The 21,627-nt window shown below is 42.3% G+C and overlaps 1 pseudogene; it reads left to right on the top strand.

The window, feature by feature from the left end:
* Positions 1 to 12,901: 12,901 nt before the first annotated feature.
* LOC138398419 (small ribosomal subunit protein eS1-like) lies at positions 12,902 to 21,023 on the top strand (annotated as a pseudogene).
* The last annotated feature ends 604 nt before the right edge of the window (positions 21,024 to 21,627 follow it).

The raw sequence follows: 21,627 nt of genomic DNA on the forward strand, positions 1-21,627 counted from the left end.
AAGCACTATCTTTCAACATTGTTTACAGCCACTTATTTCACTAGAGTAAAATGAGTCCAGGGTGGGAAGCAGCCAGGGCGTGCAGAGCCCACCAAGTAAGCCTACTGGGCCCGTTCTCCGTTGTCCAGGGTTTCTGTGTGCTGTCACTGTCACTCTAAAACTGCAGACTTTTTCTTATTCTCATTAAGTGTCAGTAGCAGAAATCAAGGAGACTTTCTTTTAGATGTAATCATCTTTCGGTTTGCTAGTAGGCTTTATTTCCAATTTATTTGCTCGAGTCTTCAAATGTGTAGCCATGTGGGGTCATGAAACTTCATGTCTGATCATTTAGAAATGTGGTACCCTTTGAAACAAAGGAAATTGAAACAACAATAAAAACATTGTCCAATTCTATTCACAATGAAAATATCCCTCAGTAATTTGATTTGCAGGAAATGAAAAGTATTATCAACAGAATATGCTTTTCAAAAATTTATAATCCTTTAAACGGGCAAATCCTTTCTCCAGGATTAGTAGTGTGGTTTGTGTCCTAGGAGCCAAATCCTATTCTCTGATTCAATCCTCAAATCCTTTCTAACAGTGCGTATATTGATTTCAGACCCAGTTTTGTTTAAGAATCTGAGAACAGAATTTGGTCCTGTGTTTAGAGTTCCTTTAATAAAAAAAATTTTTAATAGAGTTTATCTAAAACTTAGCCTCTAGTTCCAAAAGTTAAATTCTGATGTCTCAAAGAGCATAACAGATGTGCTTAATTTCTAGGCCATCCTTTCTTCCCCCTATACTTAACTGAACTCAGACTTCCCTGATCTGGAGGAACCACCAGCAAGTTGGTGCTGATCTCCAAAAGTTATTGGTGACTCCAGGTGTTTCCTTAATCTTAAATATTAGTCCTGAATATGATTAGTTAATCTCCTTACTATATTTTTAGTGTTCTAGGGATTTGATCTTTCTGAACCTAATGTACATGTAAATGTATATTATACATAGTTATGTTCACAGAGATCAGACGCTGTTACAAGGAACATAACTGGTATTTTGGATATCTATTGGAAGATGAAAATAAATGCTCATAATGATTATGCATAGATAATGAAGACAGTAAAAATCTTTAATTGATCTTTCAAGTCACTAAAGAGTGCTTGCATTACGAGGACAGTTTTAATAAATGTGTCCTATTATATATCAATTATTTGAAAAACAATTATCTGTGTATGGTATATATGATAGCTCTCTATAAAGCAGCATATTTATTTAATCAGGACACATAATTCCTTACCCAGAGGGGGTAAATAAATTATTGTACCTGCCTTAAAGGTGCTCTGAAATGGAATATGGACGACATTAATTCAAGAAACCAGAGAGCAGAGAGATGGTAAGACAATAATGAAAACATGCTATATCATGAATGCCTAGGTAGAAGGGAATTTTAAAAAGAAAGTTGACAGATTATAGTAAATTGTATAATTGTATATGCAATTTGCATAGTAGAAACATTACTGAGTGCATATTGTGAGCCAAGCACTGAGCAAAATCACTTATAGGAATTGTTTTCAATTCTCAGGACAGTCTTGTAGTTGTAGGTACTATCATCATTTTACACCCAAGGAAAATGAAGCTTAATCACTACCTTCCCTTCTGCCTTCCCTTTTGCACACTTTTCAAGACTTGATTCTTGGTGCTTTTCTCTTTGTTGTTTCCAGTGTCTTTCACTCCCTGAATGTCCTTCTGATAATAATGCCCTGTCATTGTACCGCACATTCACCAAGCCACTTTATATGCTCACTATGCCCTCCAGTTCCAAAATCTGTACCTGTTTCCCGAATCTGCCAACACTTCTGTCTTCACTCTATTGTTCCCCAGCCCTAGGGTAGCTGGGAAAATCCTTCAGTGTGAAAATCCCTCCCTCCAGACTCAGCTCTTCCCAGCCTGTGATCCCTGCACACTGGATCCCACAAACCCCTGCTATCTGATCTCAGTTGGGTGTCCAGGGTTAATTAGATACAGTTTTTTTCATGTCGAGTCAACGTCACATCATATCCCCCATAGTAATAGTTCTAAACTTTTCCGCATCCTTTAAGTGCCCAAGGGGACTTCGATGTCCTTACTCCTATCGACTTCTTTGCCAGGAAAATCAAGAACATCTGATCTGAGCTCCCTTCCATTTACTCTCTTCCACCTTACAATTGCTCTGCTAGTGTTTTTAACCTCACCCCCCTTTAGCCTCCTCTATCCCTTACTTTCTGTACATTTTCTATTTCTCCTTCTCCATTGCCTCCTTTCTAATCACTTGGTTTTCCCACACAGTAAAGGTTTTTTTTTTTTTTTTTTTTTAACCTGCCGACATCTCCAGGTATCATCTTCCATATTTTCTTCCCTTTGTCTGCCCACATCCCCAGAGAGTAACTTTCTTAACCTCCAGTAATCTGCTTCCCCAGTACTTCTACTGAAATTGTCCTTTTTAAGGCCACCAGGGTCACCTAAGCCATCAAAGCACCATCCTTTTCTTTGCTTGCCTTCTTAACTTTCCTGAAGTGCATGACCTTGTCATGTGCCCCTTTTTCTTTACTTTTTCTTCTATAACAACACATGGTTCTGTCTTTTTAATGGTTCCTCTTCAATCTAATTTAATTTAATCAACACTTATTCACCATCTACTCATTTCAACTGAAGTGGATAAAAAAGCAAGATTTTGGGGGGCGGGGGTTAATTCTGCCGGCATGGGTTATAGCTGATACAATGTTGCCACCAAGTTATGAAGCTTTCTTTTTCTCTCGAAAACTAGTTGACTGAAATAATGAATTAAGTCCTCTTCAACTCCTGGGCTTGAAGATTTGGTTGATGGTGATGATGTAATTTCTTTGAGGTACTCTCAGAAAAGGTACTTGTTCTAACCCAAGTGCCTAGAGCAGTGCTTGGTACATCTTATATTTCAACATAACATACAAAACATGTGTGTGATACGCCAGGCACTATTCCAAGTGCTTTACAAATATTAACTCATTGAATTCTCTAGACATACCTATGAGGTGAATAGTATAACTAGTCCCATTGTACAGGTGAGGAAATTGAGGGACAATTAAATAACTAACCCAAGGTCATACACCCAGCAAGTGACCAAGCTGGGGTTTGAACCCAAGCAGTATACTTCCAGGTTTGGTGCCGCACAGGTGCTCCATAAATGGTTATTGAAGGAAAAAGCACTTGAAGAAGTTACTTTCTGATTCTTTTTGAAAGCTAATTTAAGATTTTTGCTCTCATTTAAATTGTTTACTTCCAGTATTTTGCATTTCTGTGCTGCCTCCCACAAGCACTTAAGAAAAAAATTATTCTTAAAATTTGGGTACAGAAATGTGTCAGTGGGACAAGGTAATTGGGTTTCCAGATAACAAAACCACCTCAGAATTTCCTTCTGTGCTTTTGCTCTCATTTTATGCACACCCTGGTGTGGAATGATGGGGGGATCTTTAGTGAAGGTGCCATACAGCCACTGTTGCCCTCTCAAGGCACCTCTGTGTTTGCTACTTCTTTAGGTTTCAGCACACAAACCGCCCTCTGCAAAAAGGAGTAAGTCCTTGGTGGCAGTAAGTTCTGTTAACACTGGCACTGCTATTTGTAAAGTAGAGGGTTACAATATTCTTTTACCAAGTAACTTTTTTTGGACACGTATTAGCCTCTACTCCATCTTTCCATCTTGTTTGCGTGCCTTGTGTAAGTAGATGGCAGTTCTAAAATCTCTTATGCGTCAAAGAGTTTGTCGTTGGCTAAAAAAGACTGATTACAGTGGCTCACAATTTTTCTGGTGATTATCAGCTTTTCTGTGACATTATTCTGTCCTATAATTCCTTTCTGAATTGTGTGAACAAGACATGCTGTGATTTCAAAATCGTTCATGGCAACTTCATGTTTGCTCCATCGATATTGACAATTACCCGACACTGTTCTTTCCTAATTTTTCCATTCTATAAGTAGTTCTTTGAGAAGATTTACTGCAGTGATCACTGTTTGGGACCCAGAAATCCCTCAGGAACCAGGTAAAGTGGAAACCTAGTTGAATTCATCATTAATTCTAAATGCTATCAAACTTAAAAATAAGACTTCTACTTGTTTCTGCTTGTCTAAATACCTGCTGTATGAGATGCAGAAGAATCATATTTAGTAATATCATTAACTTTTTGTGAAAAGTAGAATATAATTTGGAAAAAGTGTTTTCAGTAGTGCAGTAATTATATGAAGATTGGAATTCTAACAAACCAAATCTCTAATTATTTTGTTTTGTATTATTTAAATTTTTATAAACAGGTTTGGGTTTTAAAAAGATAATATTCTTCCTAATTTACCAGGAAATGTACTTTCTCTTAACAGTTGTGTAGTTGTCAAACTCTATTCTTTTATAGCTACTTATTAGAAGGTTATAATTAATTTTTTACACAAATTACTAGCAATTATAATCATGATTAATTAGTAAAGCATTTTACTTTTGCAATCATAAACATATTTTTGTATTTCAATTGACTGATATTAGGTGATACATAAAGCAAATGTGTTATGTGTTAGCATATAAAGCAAATAAGATGATTTCTTTAATGATAATTTAGGAAAGTAAATATTGAAATATTAAAAATAAGTCTGATTATGTGTCAAAAATCCATTTATGAAATGACAGTAAGGATTGTCCTTTCTAATGTATTTACTAAACATAATTAAAAGTTGGCAAGTCTATTAAAAAAAGTAATCCAAATAATATGCCTTGGTTCATCTCCATAGGGTTGTTATGGTCATTAGATATGATTTTAACCTGCATGATCACAGGATAATTGATCATTTACAAGTTCCAGTATACTAAAAAATTATCCTGAAGTAGACATTCAGCTATTTGGTTTTTCTATTAAATAGAAGCCAAGACTGGACCTAGTGCCAGATAGTAAATTTAGTCTGAATCTGAAGTTTAGTGTATATCTAATCTTTATCTTTTTCTTCTCAAATGAATTGCTTCCATCTTCATCATTAGTAGATATTGATCCTCTTGGTATCTACATTCCTAGGTGATCTATTTCTTTTCTGAAATCCAGTAGATCTTATGTGAGGTCCTACTCATTTGAAATTTAATCATTATATTTATTTTTTAACATTTCCTGGTTCAATGTCTTGCATGGTCATTTAAATTTTGTGTGCATATTTCTGTCATATCCAGCTCAATAATAAACTACTTGGGGTTAAGCATGGACATTGTTTTCTTTACATTCCTTCCTGCCCACAGTGCTGTGTGCCTGAGAGCGCCATAAAGAACACGTGCTTTGTGAGGGAACAAATGAATGGCATGCTTCAACCTTTATTGTGCGTCCGGAGGGATAATAGTTGTAGTGTCTGTCCTGTAGAGAGGAAGTCTGGAGAAATTTTGCCAGGCTTACTGTCCCGTGAATTATCATGGAATGACAGTGGGCCTGGAGCTGAGTCATCCATGATACATTCGTATTATTAGATTTTGTGACGTGGGAAATCTGCAAATGTTAGACCACAAATACAACTTCATCCATGCTTGGTAAGTGCATATATAATACTCTGTTTCAGAGATCTCTTAATAAGGACACATACATGGATTTATATGCTCCAAAATAAATGATATAAATGAAAGTGACAGAGACAGGATTTGAACTTAAGCCGTCCCCTTCCAATGTTGCAGTTTTTAATCACTACACTCCCCTGCATCTTCATGATGTACACATAGAATCAGAGCTATCATCATCTAACCCTCATGAGTCCCATTAGTTAAGAGAGAAGATCAGTTTAATGTCCTAGGCAGTGCCACAGCACCCATGCCAGGGGCCAGATACTCATTTTCTAGGCCACCAAAAACTCATCTTGGAGGGAAGACCATGTATAGTCTCTAACTGAAGTTCTGGAAGAAGTTGAGGTCCCCTCAGTCAGGAGTGTGGGGTAGTTCAGAGTCAATCTGAAGGGCTAGCAGGGTGACCATATAATTTACCATCCAAAAGAAGATATTTCTGAAAGTGAAAGGAAACTCTATAATAATTATATGAAGATTACAAATATAAGCTGGGATGACCCCAGGCAGTTTTAGGTGGCTGAGTCTGCTAAAATCTTCAAGGAAAGAAAAAAAAAATGTATAAGATACAAGTAAACTTAATAAATTTGGTAAGACAATGATCTGAAAGAGAATAAAGTTGGGACAAGAGCAGTACACCTAGGGATAGAAACCTAATGTGTGCATGACAGAAAGAGGTAAAAAAGGATTCTAGACACATGGAGCAATACGGAAGCTTGTGAGTAAGAATAAGTCAGTGGAACAAAGAGGCTGATTTCCAACAACTATTATCAAGGTGTGGCTCTGACTGATCTAATAACCGGTGGGTACATCACTACAGGAACTCTGAAACAAACTGTGGGTACGTCACTACAGGAACTCTGGAACAAACCGTGGGTACGTCACTACAGGAACTCTGAAACAAACCGTGGGTACGTCACTACAAGAACTCTGAAACAAACCGTGGGCACGTCACTACAGGAATTCTGAAACAAACTGTGGGTACATCACTACAGGAACTCTGGAACAAACTGTGGGTACGTCACTACAGGAACTCTGGAACAAACTGTGGGTACGTCACTACAGGAACTCTGAAACAAACTGTGGGTACGTCACTACAGGAACTCTGGAACAAACTGTGGGTACGTCACTACAGGAACTCTGAAACAAACTGTGGGTACGTCACTACAGGAACTCTGGAACAAACTGTGGGCACGTCACTACAGGAACTCTGGAACAAACTGTGGGCACGTCACTACAGGAACTCTGGAACAAACTGGGCACGTCACTACAGGAACTCTGGAACAAACTGTGGGTACGTCACTACAAGAACTCTGAAACAAACCGTGGGCACGTCACTACAGGAACTCTGGAACAAACTGTGGGCACGTCACTACAGGAACTCTGAAACAAACTGTGGGTACATCACTACAGGAACTCTGGAACAAACTGTGGGTACGTCACTACAGGAATTCTGAAACAAACTGTGGGTACATCACTACAGGAACTCTGGAACAAACTGTGGGTACGTCACTACAGGAACTCTGGAACAAACTGTGGGTACGTCACTACAGGAACTCTGAAACAAACTGTGGGTACGTCACTACAGGAACTCTGGAACAAACTGTGGGTACGTCACTACAGGAACTCTGGAACAAACTGTGGGTACGTCACTACAGGAACTCTGAAACAAACTGTGGGTACGTCACTACAGGAACTCTGGAACAAACTGTGGGCACGTCACTACAGGAACTCTGGAACAAACTGTGGGCACGTCACTACAGGAACTCTGGAACAAACTGGGCACGTCACTACAGGAACTCTGAAACAAACCGTGGGTACGTCACTACAAGAACTCTGAAACAAACCGTGGGCACGTCACTACAGGAATTCTGAAACAAACTGTGGGTACATCACTACAGGAACTCTGGAACAAACTGTGGGTACGTCACTACAGGAACTCTGGAACAAACTGTGGGTACGTCACTACAGGAACTCTGAAACAAACTGTGGGTACGTCACTACAGGAACTCTGGAACAAACTGTGGGTACGTCACTACAGGAACTCTGAAACAAACTGTGGGCACGTCACTACAGGAACTCTGGAACAAACTGTGGGCACGTCACTACAGGAACTCTGGAACAAACTGTGGGCACGTCACTACAGGAACTCTGGAACAAACTGGGCACGTCACTACAGGAACTCTGGAACAAACTGTGGGTACGTCACTACAGGAACTCTGGAACAAACTGTGGGCACGTCACTACAGGAACTCTGGAACAAACTGTGGGCACGTCACTACAGGAACTCTGGAACAAACTGTGGGCACGTCACTACAGGAACTCTGGAACAAACTGTGGGCACGTCACTACAGGAACTCTGGAACAAACTGTGGGCACATCACTACAGGAACTCTGGAACAAACTGTGGGCACATCACTACAGGAACTCTGGAACAAACTGTGGGCACATCACTACAGGAACTCTGGAACAAACTGTGGGCACATCACTACAGGAACTCTGGAACAAACTGTGGGCACGTCACTACAGGAACTCTGGAACAAACTGTGGGCACATCACTACAGGAACTCTGGTACAAACTGTGGGCACATCACTACAGGAACTCTGGAACAAACTGTGGGCACATCACTACAGGAACTCTGGAACAAGGGCTCAGGGTGTGCTTGAGAGAACAAGTCCAGCTCGGCCACATCTGTATCTTCCTGACACTGAGGTTCTTCCATGTTCTTGTCAGATGATGTACAGATCTCTTCTTGGTTTGCTGAAACTTCAGAAAAACTTGGTTTTGCTGAAACTTCCAATGACTGAAAAATGAATGTAAGTAAACTTGGGAAATGTTAGAAGCCAATTCTCTGAAACAAGATAAGGTTGGGACAAGATCAATACACCTGGGGACAAAAAACTAACACAGTAAATGCTGTTAGTAAAGAATTTAGGTGAGGATATGTGATGAGAAGAAACCTGAAATTCAAATTCAAGTAGAATATAAGTCAGCTGTGTATTTCAAGAACAAAAGTGACCAGAATGTGACATCAAGCATTGAAAAGAAACTATTTGTTGCTCCAAGACTTGCCCAAGACCTTATGAGAGCAGGATGTACAGCCTGACTTCTGCCATTAAAAAATAATGCAGGCCGGGCGCGGTGGCTCACGCCTGTAATCCTAGCACTCTGGGAGGCCGAGGCGGGTGGATCGCTCGAGGTCAGGAGTTCGAGACCAGCCTGAGCAAGAGTGAGACCCCGTCTCTACTAAAAATAGAAAGAAACTATATGGACAACTAAAATATATATATATGTACAAAAAATTAGCTGGGCATGGTGGCGCATGCCTATAGTCCCAGCTACTCAGGAGGCTGAGGCAGTAGGATCACTTAAGTCCAGGAGTTTGAGGTTGCTGTGAGCTAGGCTGACGCCACGGCACTCACTCTAGCCCAGGCAACAAAGCGAGACTCTGTCTCAAAAAAAAAATAAAAAATAATGCAAAGAATTAAAGTCCAGATTATGGGGGTGAGCGCATGGCATCTCATGAAATTTAGCGAAGAAAAAGAGAAAACTAAGGGTTGATTGAACTGTTTTTGAGGATCACAAAGACTATGGATATTCATTGTTTTGTTTCTTTGCAATAGATTGAGTAGGAAGAAACGGGCTGATACTTCATCAAGAAATATTTTAGTGACACCTAAGGAAGAACTTCTTGACCAGATACTGGAGCAAAGAAGTGCTTAAATACTCTGACTCTGTAATCTGCTTATGTTAGGATAGAAAATCGCCAGTCCTGAGTTGTCATTATATAGGATATTTGATGCAGAAGGTCAGGGAGAATGAGTAGAGGAATTTGAGAGATATCTCTTCACAGATCGGGAGGTTCTGAAACTGGTTGGAGGGGAGAGGAAAAGTCGCAGTAAATTCACCACTAGAAACCATGAGGCAACTCTATCTTTGGGCTGTGTGTGTTGAGATTGTTCCTCACACACTGGGGCCTATTCTTCCCTGATGAAATCCAACTGGTGACACTTTGACATCATCCTGTGACTTTACCCGTGTTATTCCTCCTCCTGCTACTTGGGTCTCAGGTGATTCACCTGGGCGGGGAACCAGCCTTGGCCCCGAGGAGGCAGCTGTGAGTCAAGCATCGCTTCTCCACTTTGAGCTGGAAGGGGCAGCTTCTGTAGCTGTCCCGCCCGGAAACTCCACGCAGCTTCCTCAAGCTCTGAGGTTTTTCTCTGTCTGGCCAGACACCCACAACAGAATGTCTACTGCTGTCTAGAATGGTAGACAGCAGAAAACTCTCCCAGTTTTTCTGTTGGGAGAGAAGGAAGATCTTTGCGTCCGGAGAGTAGCCGGCAGCAAATCAGCTTCAGGTAGGGTGGAAGCCATATAGCAGTGTCCCTGAACCCTTTCCTGCCACCACAGCATCCCCTTAGAGTGCAGCATCCAGCCCTCCTCAGCCCGGCTGGCCACTAGACATGAACCTGCTCTTACTTAGATCTCAGAACCCAGAATCTGCCGAACCAGAGCAACACGGCTGTCCTCAGTAGTGGGGCACTGGCCTTCTTAGGTGAACATGCTATTCTCTGCTTGTGAGACAGGTAGTGTAACCAGATGTCACTGAAGATTCACGACTTGTCACCAAGAGGTAGAAGAGAAAGGACACACAAACCTACCTCTTGTGATATAGGTCTGTGTAATCACTGATCTGTGTTCTGAAATCACTCAATTGAGTAAAAAGGGAAAGTATAGCACTAGAAGTGATCCCTCTGCTCCCTAACGTACTCTTAGAAAGGAATCCTACTGTCTCTCGGTCTTAGGCTCTGTTTTAGAATTGAATTTATTCACTCAGCAAATATGTATAGAGTGGCTACTGTGCTCTTACACAGGCACTGGAGATGCAGCGATGAGTAGGACAGACAGGGTCTCGGTTTCATGGGGTTTATATGTAGTGAGAGAAGGCAGACTGTAAACAAATAAGCAAATAAATAAGGAAGAGAATACCAGATTGTGATAGGTGATAGTGACTCGGTGATTGATGGAGCATTAGTGCTGGGATGGGAAGAATAGTTTAGCTTGAGGTGCTGGGGACAGGTTCACTGAAGATGTGATTAAAGATGTTGAATGACAAAAAAAGAGCCAAACAGGTGATGATCCAGGGAATGGGCTTTGCAGCAGAGGGAATTGCTAGTAGAAAGGCCCCATGCTGGGAGAGAGCTTAGTGTTTTGGGAGAAACAGAAGGAGGCCCATGGGGCTAGACCCACATGAACCAGGAGCACAGGGATCTGAGATGAGGTTGGAAAGTTTGTCCCGGGCAGATCACTGGGGTCTTGTGGGCCACAGGTGCAGTGAATTCAGAAAGGTGCTAGAATTGGGTTAGACCATGGAAGACATATAGTTTTCCTTCTCACTTCATAAAGGGGGAAACAGAGTCTGGAGAGGTAAATTTTGTCACTCCGTCTCAGCCAACCAACCTTGGTAACGCTATGACTGAAAATGAGAACTTCCGACTCACAGTCCTTGCCAATTTCCACTAAACTCTTCCTGAATGCCAAAAGAGTGGGACATCTGCATGTCATTAAACATTCAAGCACCTGGTCTTTAAAATATGTCCCAATCATACTGTTGTTTTGACTCATATTCTACAACTAGAAAATCATAGAGGCAAAGTCCATTTCATAGAGTGTATTTCTATTTTCCATAGGGAGGGATAGTATGAACATTGGCTTTTCATTAAGAATTAAAGTTTTTAAGGACAGTTTTTTTTTTTTTCACCAAGAGCGTATGTTCAGGTGCCGTACTTGCCATGAAGGCTTTTCATTGCCAGGGTCACACTCCAGACTTCTTTGTTTGGATCCATTGGCCTTGGTAGCCTCTGGAGAAATGACTGGATGAGCATCACGGTGCACTCCATGGGGCGGGGGACAAGGGGAGTGTGTGTGGGTAGGAGGAAAACATGGGTGAGGTTTGGGTCATTATTAAGGCCATAGCAGCACGGTGTCGTGACGGAGCATACGGGTTGTGGAGCTGGAGTGCATGAGTCTGACCCCCAGCCCTGCTGCTAACTAGCTCTGAGAATTTGGGCAAATGACCTCATCTGTTCCTCAGCTTCTTTACCTGTAAAATGGGGTGACAATAATATCCTTTTAATAGGGAATTAAATTAATATCTGTAAAACGATTTAAAACTATGCTTATTCTATAATAAATACTATAGAAATGCTTCAAAGATTTAAAGAAAAGCCTTATAAAAATGTAGAATTATCTTTCACCATCTTGTAAAAATTGGGGGCTAATAAACATCTTTATAGACCAGGTTTGCATTGCCCCAATTCTGAGTGTTTAGTTTGGCTATTTAATGTCACAGATCAAATGAATGCTCTTCGTATTAGGATTAGGTCACATTCCCACCACAGGGACATATGGTGCAGCTTCTATGTCTCAGAGGAGTTAACATTACATTGTGCATACAAACATTCAGAATCACAAAATTATATTGTAAGTTATGTACACACAGGACATATGTGTATATACATCTTGCTTTTTCAAACAGCAATGACATTGCCTAAGGGAGCAATAGCTTTGATGTCCTTCTCTGAGTTGAAAAGAAGTCTTTATTGAAGAGGACATATGGAAGGAGATTAATTTTGGAATAGCTAAGATTTGTAGTTCTGAAAGGATTTGAGGTTGGCTTGATCAAGCACAAACTCACAGCAAGAGATGTGCTGGTGGAATAGAAGCTTGCTGTCACGGCTCTGGCCTTCATTCAGGTTTCACAGCCCAAGGATCTGCCACCAGCCAGATGTAGGAGCAAGTGGCACCCTCATCCTCTGGCCTGTGGCCCTCCCAGATTTCATGTTACTGCCCTTTAGGCCCCCTATTAGCTGACTGGTGCACTCTGACCTAATGATTCCCTCCCATTAGCTGACTGGTGCACTCTGATAGACTTTCTGTTTTCTTTCTATATCTTCCTCTTTGTCTCTATCTCTGAGGGAGAATGTGAGGGTGGAAAGTCCTAATCTTTCTACCAGGAGATCTTGAATAAACAAGAAGAGCATCCTCTTATCTTTATCTAGGGTGGATAAGAATATAAATGACATGATGGCCTCAAGTCAAGGATAGTAGGACTCGAAGGAAGTCCATTAGAATACTTTCTTACTTTTCAGTAAAAGGAGTTAATGTCTGTACAGTGCACAAAGATAAATGGAGGAGATTGCATACAGCTGGGTTGCCCAGCCTAGGCACTCCAGATGCCCCACACCCTGCTTGGCCACCCCAAGTGTTGAGGGGACCCAAGATCAACAGCTTTGTGATCTTCAAGGCCAGCCCTATGCAGCAATATCCAGCTCAAGATGAGGAAAAGCGAGCATGTAAGACCATCTAGAAGGTTTTATGATCCAGGCCCAATTGCAAAGTGCCTGACTTTGGTCCACATTCCAGTGGCCAGAACTTGTCACATGGACACATCTGACTGTAAGGAAGGCTAAGCACTGGGTTTAACTGTGTGTCGGGAGGAAAGGAAACAGGTTTGGTCAACAGCTAGACAGCCTCTCCCGCAGAGAGTATGTGACCAGTGATGCTCCAGAGATAGTGCCTGCTTAACCCACAGCACGGTGCTCTCCCCGCCAGACCACACTTTGCCAGACCTCTCATCTGTCCCATACCTTTTTAAAAACACAGCACATAAAGGGTGTCAAAAAGGGGGCCAGGAATAAAGTAATTAATCAATTTTCTAAGGATTGGTATGCTGTGAAATTACCAGCTATGTTCAATATAAGAAACACAGAAAAACACCAGTCACAGGGATTCTAAGAACCAAAATTGCATCTGATGGCCTCAAAGGTCATGTTTTTGAAGTGAGCCTTGTCGCTCTGCAGAACAATGAAGTTGCATTTAGAAAATGCAAGCTTATTACTGAGAATATTCAGAGCAAAACCTGCCTGACCAACTTCCATGGCATGGATCTTACCTGTGAAAAAAATGTGCTCTGTGGTCAAAAAATGGCAGACCAGGTATCAAGTTTATGTTGATGTCAGAACTACTGATGGTTATTTGCTTTACCTGTTCTGTGTTGGTTTAGTAAAAAATGGAACAATCAGATTCTGATGACCTCTTGTACTCAACACCTATAGGTCTGCCAAATTTGAAAGAAGATGATGGAAATCATGATTCCAGAGGTACAGACACATGCTTTGAATGGAGTGGCCGATGAATTGATTGCAGGAAACATTGGGAAAGACACAGAAGAGGTTTACCCCTGTATTTATTCCATCTTTTATTGTGTTTGTTATAGAAGTAAAAATGCTGAAGAAGCCCAAGTTTAAATTGAGAAAACTCATGGAGCCTCCCAGTGAAGGTGGTAGTTTTGGAAATGCTACCGGGGAGGAGAGAGATGCTAAAATTGAAGGAGTGGATTGATACAAGCCACTGGTCTGAGAATCTGTTTAAAATTCAGACGTTTAGTAGTGACAAATAAAAAGCCTTATCTGTTGGGGGGCGGGGGAAGCACAGCTTATTAAATGCAATTCTAGTCTAGCAGAAGTCAATTGTCCTCATAGGAAAGGCTTGAGGCAACTTGTAGGAATCCCACCAAGAAGGCTCAGCTTTATCTCTCAAAACGACAGAGCATTTCCACCATACCATGAATTGTTTGTAAGAAAATCAGCATCCAAATCTCCAGCTTTGCTTTTTCTTACTTCTGTCGGTCCTTCCCCACTTGCTTGTTTCCTGAGGACCAGGGGAGCAAGATGAGGGTTATTGCACGGTTCACTGCAAACACCTGTCTCTCAGTTTTACCTCAACCTTTGATTCAGATGTTTTCACTTCCTCCTCCTCTTACATTTGGCCCTTTGGTCTCTGTCCCCTGTGCTGACTTTCATCATCCAATTAGAACTAACACCCTCTTCTCGCTACCATTTCTCTGGGAACTGTAGGGAGTAAACCCCCAGCCCCCTGCACTCCCCACGGGGCCAGCCGTGCTTCAAAGGGCTGTGTTGGCGGCACCACCTCACGGCTGGGCTTCCTTTCTGTTTGAACAGCTTCCATTGCACACTGCTGATCAGTAACTCAATGATTCATTAAACACACAAACAATGAGTGAATCTGTTCCATTAGCAAGGCCACCTGTTGATCTCAGACATTTGTAGCTGAACTTGGGGGATGGGAACAACAGAATGCCTACATCAGTGGAGTGCCTCGTCCGTATGTGATGGCATGTTAGAGCAGGAAAAGCAGAGTCCAAGCTTTGGTGACGCTTTTATGCTTTTTCTTTTATCTGGTGGCCGGGCTGCAAGAATGTAATGTGGAACACAACCCACTTGTCTATAATCAACTGGAAAACTCTTAACAGTGTGGTCACTGTTGCCTCCTTAGTCTTGTAGAATTAGAGAAAAAGGCGAGAGAATATTCTGCACCCTTTTGCAGGTGCAAGGGCAACAGAATTAACCAATCTCTAAACAAAAACACACACACACACACACACACACACACAACAATCTCATCGACTACAGTGACATCTTCTCTGCCCTGGAAATAATGCAATCTCTTTGCTATGTAGCCTCTTGTTCCTGCAGCTGCTCCAGGCCTTTAAGAACTGGTCTAAGAGTGTTTACAAGCTTTTTATAGATCAAGACTACTAAAAATCAGATAAAGCTGACTGAGTTAAGCTTCTGATGCAGGTTTCACTGTCAATAAAAGTTGATATTTTGTTTTTTTAAAATAGCATTTTATCTTCTCTTATGTATAACTCCTCTTTTTATTACAATAAAGAGGAGAGCTTTCAAAAAGTAAGCAATGTTTGTTTGTATACTCTAAAAGCTGTACCATACAAGGAATAATGAGACATACAGTCTTTTCTCAATAAATATTAAATTGCTACTTTAGAGTGAATTTAGTACTTATTTAAGTATTTACATGGCCATTAGGGTCTTCATTATCTTTAGGTTTAAATTTCTTATAGTGACACTTTAATTAAAAATATTTGATTCCATAGCTCAGTTTTTATGCTTATGATAGATTTGTTCTCGAATAGCAATAAAAACTTGGTTGGCTCTTGTAAGAAAATGAAGACATAGAAGGCAACAATTTTTCCAAGAAAATTCCAGTTCCTATTAGTTTATCATGTAAAATTCATAAAAATCGTGAGTTTTAAATTCCTCAGTGGATTTCAGAAATTACTGTTGCTAATGGCTGGTTTACTTTCATTTTTGTGGCACTGGAAATGATAGCGTGTCAGGTGAGGAATTCAATGTGTGTCTCTTTTATGAATATTATTTTGCTTTGGGAGGTAGTGCTTTGAGCTACGCACATTCAGAGTGAACAAGGTAAACAGATTGAGGCAGGCAGACCCCACTTCTTGGATTCTGTAGGCAGGTGCGAGCATATCTCCCTCATCTGATACATAAAAGGCCACGTGCACTTTCAAAGGAATCTCTGCCATCCTGGTCTTTTGACAACCACTACCACGATTTGATTGCCAAATGCAGGTGGTTGCCCACCCGCCCGGTTGTGCAATCAAAAGACTCCTCAGATTCTTCTGATGAAAAAAGAAAGGCATAAGAAATGACTTTTAAAAAAGACTTTTTAAAAGGGAAATAGCCACATAAAATGAAAAATTAGATGGAAGACAAATAGCTATCCTCCCCTGTGATTAAACTAGAACCATCCAATAGAATTTTCTACAATGATGCAAATGTTCTGTCATTATATGTTCAGTATTACATTATATTCAATATAATAGCCTCTAGCCACATGTGGCTACTGAGCACTTGAAATATAGCTAATGTGCCTGGGAAAATACATTTTAATTATAGTTAATTTAAATTTAAATAGACATGTATTTAGGGGTTGCCATTGCAATACCCCAGTAACTAGGTTGCTTTCCTACCTTCATTGTAAGCTCTCAGGAAGTATTCGCTGCATACAAAACATAAAAGTGATCATGGCCCATCTCCCTTGATACTGTTAGGTTTTTCTCCTGACCTGAGGGCTCCACTCCTGGCAGGCCCCTGCCTCCTCTACCCTCCATTCTGGCATTGTTTCTCCATCCTTCAACTTGCCCCCACCCCGCTTCCTGTGTCCGTGTTTTTGTGTGTACAGTTCCTTTGGACTGGAATGCTCTTCTTTCCACTTATCCACCTTGGCAGACCTCTGCTTATCTTTCAAGACCAGAAATACGATTTTCTCTGGGAAGTCCTTGCCAACTGCCCCAAATGGAGTTAATCTCTCTTCTCTCAGTTCCCATAGTGCTGTGTAGCATAGACGTCAGAGCAGTGGTGTCTTGGGGCAGATCCTCAGCTCTGTGTGCAAATGTTTATAAGGAAATTTCCAAGGGAAACTAGGAAAGCGGTGGATGGCGGGTAGAGGGCAGGGGAGGGGAGGAAGCCAAGGAAGTTTACAATCACAGGCAAAGTGGCTCAGAGGGTAGTTTTTGCCCAGGCTACAGGCTAGCTTATTAACTCTATAAATAAGTCAAGCCTCACAGTTGTCAGCCATAGGTAAGGGAACTGGAGTTTTCATCCCCTCACATGCAGCAGGCAGGGGTGAAGGATGGCCCCAGGGGATGTGCACTCCCAGGCACTTTGGTCTCTCCATTTGTGTGGGCAAAGGAGACTCATAGGCTAGTTCTCCAAGGAGTGCAGGTGCTGGCTGTGGGAAGTGAAGCCCACGTGTGTGGGAATGGCAGTGAGGCATGGAGGCGGGTAGAATGGGCAGCATAGAAGTGGTGAAAAAGGATCCTGAGGGATCTGGGCAGAACACAGACATTCGACATTGGACCCTTGGGGGAAGAAGGAAGTGTTAGAATTGAGTCTGAGTTGCAAACCCAGATCTATCTTTTCCTAGAAAAGTGACTTAATTGTTTTCAGCTTCAGTTTCTTCTTCTGTAAAATTTAGAAAATAATTATATCTACCTCTTAGGCTTAAGGTAAAAGTTAAATAGGATAATGCATATTAAGTATTTAGCATAGCCTAAGGTACCTAGTAAAAAGTCTAAAAATTTCAGTTATTATTATTACCTGGTATGGTATTGCGATTGCATGTCTGATTCCTCCACCAGCCTTGAGATTCTCCAGGGGAAGACCTATCCCATTAGCCTTTAAATCACTGGTGCCTAAGCCAATATCTGACCAAGAATAGATGTCCAAACAATATTTCTTGAGTAAATGAGTGAGGCTACAGTTTGAGCCTAATCTTTCTAATCATCTCTGATAATATGTTCCATCAAAATGTTCCACTCACTTGCCTATTTTGCCCATTAGACCATACGGGTAGCAGTTCTTATTCTTTTTTGATTGCCTTAAATGTAACACAACCTCGTATATGACAATTGCTAAATAATTGTTTGTTGAACTGATGCTTGTTGGGTAAAGGTCCAGAATGTTCCAAGGGAACACTGGAAATCTAAAGGGATGTTTTCTTTACTTCAGAGTCCTTTGTTTGCAGACAGTGATCTCAGATCACTTATAGCTCAATATAGGAAAACAGAAACCACTCCAGGTTTTTCAAGCAGAATGTGATTTAATAGAGGGAATTAGGTGCTATGATAGGTAGAATTTCTAAAATGGTCTCCCAGAGATCTTCCACTCTAATCCTAGAAGCTGTGAATACGCTGATATAACACTCCTGTGATATGTTAGATGGCACGGTTTACTTTAAGGAAAGGAGATTATCTGAGGGGGCCTGATCTAATCACATGAGCCCTTAAAGACAGCCAGCTTTCTCTTGCTGAGGGCAGAAAAGCAAGTGAGAGTCAAATGTAAGGGAGATTGAACATGGGCCTCCTGCTGCTGGCTGGGCGGTTGTGAGTACGACCAGATGTGCTATCTCTGGCCTGAAGATGGAGGAGGCCACGTGGGAAGGAATGCGGGTGGCTTTAAGGAGCCGAGAGAGGCCCTTGGTTGACAGCAAGCAAGGGAATGAGAACCTCAGTCCTAAAACCAGAAGGAAATGAATTCTGCCAACAACCTGACTGAGCTTGGAAGTAGATTCCTCCCAGAGCCTTGAGATAAGAGCTCAACCTAGCTGACCCCTCCATGTCAGCCTGTGACACCCTGACATAGAACCCAGTTGAGCTCACCTGACTCAAAGAAGCATGAGATGATAGGTGGGCGTTGTCCTAGGTGCTAATTTTGTAGTAATTTGCTCCACAGCAACAGAAAACGAAAACAAGTGCTTACTACATTGTGGAAAAGACGAGAAGAATCAGAAAAGTAAGGGGGATGGCTCCTAGCTTAGAGGTTATGTCACGCAGGCTGCCATCTGAGATCAGGAAGCTTCAGAAAATGACGACTGGCCCCTAACCCCGAAGCTGGTGCCTGGCAGTGGCGTACAGAGACCAGCCAGCTGCCACGCGGTCACATCTGCGGAAGAGGGGCCTCTTGCTCTCTACCCCTTACAAATATCCCGCAAATGAATTTCATTGTCAAACATAACTCCCATCCAGAACCTCGGTGCATAGCACGTCTGGGATATGTAGTTCCCGGGCTTCCAGTGCCCGAGATGAAAGGGGAACGGAGAGAAGGGGTTGGGGGCAATCCTCTTGGACAATCAATTGTATCCAGTGTGGCTCATCAAACTTTCAAGATCCCTTTAAGTCAGCCTTCTCAGGGGAGTTATTATTTTCATTTTCCAGATCCGAAAACTGAGGTTCAATTGGGTTATGTATCTTGCCTAACATCTCATAAATAGTATGAAGCAAAACCAACATTAGGACGTAAATCTGTTTCTCCCCAAGCCTACATTTTTTAGCCTCTGCAGCTAATGCCGGCCTTCAGATGGAATTTATATTATTGGCTGAGAGGCCGTGTAGACCCAACTGAAGAGGCAATGGAAGTTGCAGCAATTTCATTTTATTAAAAAAAAAACAAAAAACTTTTCCTTTGGTTCCTGGTGAAGGGCTGCTGTTAGACGCTTGCTGGAACCCTGTGCGGCTTCATCTTCTCCTCCCTTCTCTCATCCCAGCTTCCTCCTTGGCCCACACTCCCTGACTTTGGACACAGACCTTGCAGTGCGTGCTCTGATTTCTGGGTTGGCCTTGGTGAAGGGTCCTGCCTTCTTTCACTGGGCAGCCCCTGCTGTCCTTTTGTCCCGGGGGCACACAGGAATGGCCCTTTTCCTCTATGCTCAGGGTCTCACTGCCTCTCCCCAGGTGGGGGCTGGTGCTGGGCTCAAGTGCAGCGGCAGGAGGAGTATCCTCTACTAAAGGGAGTCGTGTAGCATTTCCCCAGACTGCTCTATCTTCCCTGCATACCAATCCAATTACAAACAAATTGGCCCACAGGCTCAAGCCCGAGAGCAATTTGGCCTTCTCTCTTCTCTTGCTGACAGCTTTAAACTGGCTCCCTTTAAAACCCCAACCCTGGGAGGAGATGTTAGCACCCAAGCTCAAGAGAGGTGGGAGGCAATTATCCCAAATATCGGGGTGCAGAGAGACTCAGAGGAAGAGCTCTGGGTAATATTTTTCAGTAACAAAACATTGAAAGAGAAGAGACAGGTTCCCTGGGGTTTCCCGTGACTGCAGGTTAGAGCTGGGAGGCTGGTCTGTGCAGGTCTGTCATTAGTATGGCCCGACTTGGTCGGCAATCTCTGGGTGCCTTTCCCTTCCTGGCTGGTTGCCCTTTTCTCTCCTGGACTTGCCTTGGTGGTGAGGAATTCATTCCTGGGTTTCTGGAGGAGGAGAAAGAATGTTTCAACTGTCTTTCCTATGCCTTAAAAGACATAATTTTTTTTTTTTTTTTTTTTTTTTTGGAAACACATGCTCATAGTTTGATAGTACTGAACTCAGATGAAAACAGGGCATCGGGCTGTGGGTGGACAGCCCACCTACTCAGAAACCCCGGGCAGGAGCAGCCAGGCTTTCTTCATGCAGGGGGACCTGGGGCAAAGCTGTCAGGGGGGAGATGGGTGAAAGAATTTGCTTCTTCTGCCTTTTTAAAAGTCTATTTAAACATACTTTAAATTGAAAATCCAGCTTAACTAGAAAGAAAAACAGATATCTGAAGTAAGGTTGTACATGTAGTTGGTTTTTGTTGTTGACCAAAAATTTCCAAGTGAAGGTTTTCCTGAAGTCTAATTATTCTGAGTTGCACACTGATGTTGATTGAGCACAGAATGCTCAATTTGCTACCTCCCTCTGCCTGGTCTTTTTGAGGGAAAGATCATTTGTCCTTTTCTGTCATCACACTGACCACACTTCCCATTGGGGAAATCTGCTTCCCTTGGGTGGGATGCCCAGCTGGCAGTGGGCTCGAGGAAGCTCCCTCTCCATCCCAGATCCTAACAGCAGAGCCTGCCCTACACAAGGTTTGCCTCTTCAAATATGGTCATGGAAAGCAGGGAAATAGTCTAGACCCACCCCTGCTAAGAGACATTAGAACGGGGACTGGCACCTTAGCTATCTAACACTCTTCTCTTCCCACAGGCATCTACGATGATTTCCAGGGTGATTCAGAAGATCTTGCTGAGATGTTTAGATAACCATGCGTCAAAGAATTATCTATTAATAGAAACAGGCCCTCTGGTAGGCCCCAAGGCATACACTGGTGAATGGGTAGGTACATTCTCTGCTCTTATGGAGTCTAGGGTCCAGCGGAGGAAGCAGACAGGTGCTGGCTACTACAGGCAGTAAGAGAAGTGCTGGGGTGGGGAGAAGGATGCCAGGGGAGCACAAAGAATGGGTAGGTAACCCCGACTTAGCAGGAAGACGTCCTGGAATAAATGGCCATCAGGCATAAGAATGTTAACGACATTGCCACAGTCTCTGTGATGAGATCTCAGAAACTGACTTGAGTAGAGAGCAGAGGTGTGTGTCACAGAGGGGAAACTTGCTGGGGGAGTGTGTCCACTGAATCCACTTGGGTGGATTGCAACAGTATCCTGGCTATGCCAAGGCATTCTGCAGCTGCACTTCGATGGCCCTTGACTCTCCGTCACTAAGTCAGCTGAGAGGCCAGAGCTCCTCCTCCTTTATTTCCTGTCTGTCTTGAACAACAGCTGTGTGACTTGGTGCCTCTTGATGGGGAAATATGGAACAGTAGATAGGAATCCCCGGAGGTCTGTGTGGTGAGGGGGTGGGAGATGA

The sequence above is a fragment of the Eulemur rufifrons genome, chromosome 2, assembly GCF_041146395.1.
Source record: "Eulemur rufifrons isolate Redbay chromosome 2, OSU_ERuf_1, whole genome shotgun sequence".
Taxonomy (NCBI): Eukaryota; Metazoa; Chordata; class Mammalia; order Primates; family Lemuridae; genus Eulemur; species Eulemur rufifrons.